The sequence below is a fragment of the Cervus elaphus genome, chromosome 32 (genome assembly GCF_910594005.1).
Source record: "Cervus elaphus chromosome 32, mCerEla1.1, whole genome shotgun sequence".
NCBI classification, from domain to species: domain Eukaryota; kingdom Metazoa; phylum Chordata; class Mammalia; order Artiodactyla; family Cervidae; genus Cervus; species Cervus elaphus.
In genome coordinates this window covers 40,672,957-40,675,872 of record NC_057846.1, presented here as the reverse complement: position 1 = coordinate 40,675,872, position 2,916 = coordinate 40,672,957, and the positions used below count along the sequence as shown (strand labels likewise).

Sequence of the window (2,916 nt, the reverse complement as noted above, 5' to 3'; positions counted from 1 at the left end):
CACCCTCCTTCCTGTCTGAACACTCCAAAAAAAAAAATTACTAGATATGTCTGACTCCAGGAAAGAAGATGGTCATTTCTAATTTGTCTTGGTTTATGGGCAACTTGACAATTTGACTAACTACTAAAGAGCTATGACTATATCATCCTCTCATAAAAAGCCAATAAAAAAGGCTATTAATGCAGCCCATTAGTTGGCTAAAAATGAGAGGTTATGCAATCATTGTCTTAGCTGAGAGGAACGAAGCTCTCCAGGAAGAGTTCACTCCACACCCAAAAGCATCAAGAGGGAAGTTCTTGTCTCTGCTGCCGTTTGCCGGGCTTGGATGTTGAAGCATGTGACCTTTACCTCCTCCCAGAAATATTCCTCTGTGTTAAGTGGACCTCTTGCTTTTCTTGCAAAATGCCTCTCTCCAAATCCACTCCCTCTCCAGGACACTTCCCCCTCACCTTTCCCGCTGTGCTATCCTACAAGTCTCCAGTCCCATGGAAGCAAAGTGCTTGGGACCGCAGGCTAAGTACTCAGGTCAGCCTTACATCATTACACAGTTTGAGGGGTTCCAGGCCCCTTCCTCTCTGTAAAAAAAAAAAAATGCTCTTCTCAGGACTTCCCTGGTGGTCCAGTGGTAAAGAATCACCTTGCAATACAGGGGACCCAGGTTCGAGTCCTAGTTAGGGGATGAGGATCCCACATGCCTCGGATCAACTAAGCCAGTGCACTGAAAATCCCCCAAATGGAATTGTGGGTGCCATATCCTTTTATCCTGAGCCAAGGGCTCCCTTCATCTCTAAAGTCCAAGCCTTCTGCATGCTTTCCTCTGGCACTCTTCATCCACTGATTTGCTCTAGGAACTCAAGCAGATCACCATTCCTCTCTGGACCAGAGCTTCTCCCTTTGTGGACTCTGGCTGGCAAGATGGTAGAAGAACCAAGTCTGATCAGTTTTTCATTCTGATCATATAGAGCCAAAACACCTTGACACGCAGTCTCATCTCTTTGTGCGTCTTGTCACACTCGTGTGTATTGAAGGGATGATGGGGACAGTGTCAGCCTCCCCCACTTGCCTAGCGTTCTCTAGAACATGGACATTAATATGTGATTGATTTCATCTTATGCTCAACTTAACTTTCAGTATAATTCAAGGTACCTCTAAAGAAGGTTATAGTTCAGGATCCGTTTAACTGGAATCCATCCGAAGGAGTCAGAAGGAACTGATGCTTTCTGGAGAATGTTCTGCTCCTGATATTTTAGCAACAGATTTCGTCTTTATTTTTCTGGCAGCCAAGGTAAAGGGTCATGCTTGCTGGACAAATAGTAGATTGAATTTAGAAAGTTTTTTTTCATTGACTCTCATCCATCTTTTAGTTGGGAAGAAAAATTACTGATTGAGAAGTCCCAGAAGAACAGAGAACAGGGTAAGTGGCTAGCAAGGTCTTCAGCAAAAGGAGAACCCTAAAAACAAGTTTCAGATTCCCCTGTTTCCCCCCTGTTGCCAAGGATGGACCCCCTTCGAGAAATTCCCATGATGCCTGTGGGCCACCAGCATGGCCCTGGAGTGTGTGTGGCAGGCCCGTGACTTCACAGCTGCTGGGCACAGATTCTGTGGCTCCCTATATCAGCTCCCTTCCAGGAGGGAAGCTCCATCTTGACCTGCAGGCCAGATGTTTCTTTGAGGAGAATGTAGTAGTTTTTTCTTTTACTGTATCACACATCTTTGGAAGGGAAAAATAAAACCAGTCCTCTACCATGGATCCTTAAGCGTAAGTATCCACCAGCTGCAGAGCTGTCCCAGAGAATCTCTCATTACATAAAGCCTCTGTCACTGGCTAGGGGCTGAACGCAGCACCCCCTACCCCCACCAGCAGCCAGCTGTCACCCCTCAGATTCCCAAGCCTGCTGTTGGGGTTCATTGTCAAGCCCAAGCTCAGCCCCAGTCACCCTTGTGTGAAAGACCACTCAGTTAGATCCCTGAAATTCTCGGGGTTTCCCAACAGGGGGGGACGTCATCTTTATCCCTGCTTCTCCTTGGTTTCCACACTCCCACCCAATTGCCACTCTCTAAAGCTCTAAAGCGTTTTCTCTGCTACTCTTTTCTCAGATGCATGCTCTTTTCTACTGCAGGATCCTCGAAATTATTTCCATTTGCTCCAGTGTGGAAGCTAGGTGAGTAAGTCCCCCCTGAACCCTGTACCTGGCATCCTTATGGCCCCCTCAACCAACTCAGTTGCATTTGGAAACCTAATTTGCCCCGGTGCCCAAATGCTCCAACCGCAGACTCTTAACGACCAACAAAACAACCTTGGAGATGATCTTATGAGATCACTGGGTCCAGCCCCTTGCTTCTGGACAGGTGAACATCCGAATCGAATCGAGACAATTAATCTACCCCATCTCCGGATAGTCCTGCCGCTACTTAACGACCCTTGCAGGTGATGAGTTCTTCCTCAGATCAGACCTGACTCTTGCCTGCGCTAATGGGGGCCTCAACTCTCATCTCATCCATTGCGTCCGTGACAAATCACTACCGAGTGTTTTCTTTCTGTCCTTGGCCTTCTCCTCTTCAGCAGAGAAAGTTTCCCCCGAAATAAAACTCTGATTGTTCTGCTCCTTGCTTCCCGCCTGCCTCCTCTAAGCACCCTCTAAATCAGACCCGAAGCTCCCGAGGGAGTAATAGCCCTGCTCTCGCAGCTGGTCTGAGTTTTGCGTCTGGGAGCCTGGGCTTAGAACAGCTTGAAGTTAGCACAGAGGCGAATGAAGCTTTAAATCTCCAGCACTTAACAGCTTCTCTGCAGCCTCAGAGGTAACCGCATTTTCTTGCCTGCTTCCTCTCATCTCTCTATATATCTATGTAATCTCTGTTCACTGGAGCCTGACTCCAGCTCTCTGTCTGCACTGCTGAAAGAAGGAAGGGTGGGGA

General features: G+C 47.6%; 1 long non-coding RNA gene across 1 annotated transcript; it reads left to right on the top strand.

Moving 5' to 3' along the window:
* The first annotated feature begins 1,105 nt into the window (after positions 1-1,105).
* Positions 1,106-2,429, top strand: LOC122687878. The gene is made up of 3 exons (XR_006339250.1): positions 1,106-1,414; positions 2,121-2,162; positions 2,350-2,429. It is a non-coding gene; the product is annotated as an uncharacterized LOC122687878 (long non-coding RNA).
* The last annotated feature ends 487 nt before the right edge of the window (positions 2,430-2,916 follow it).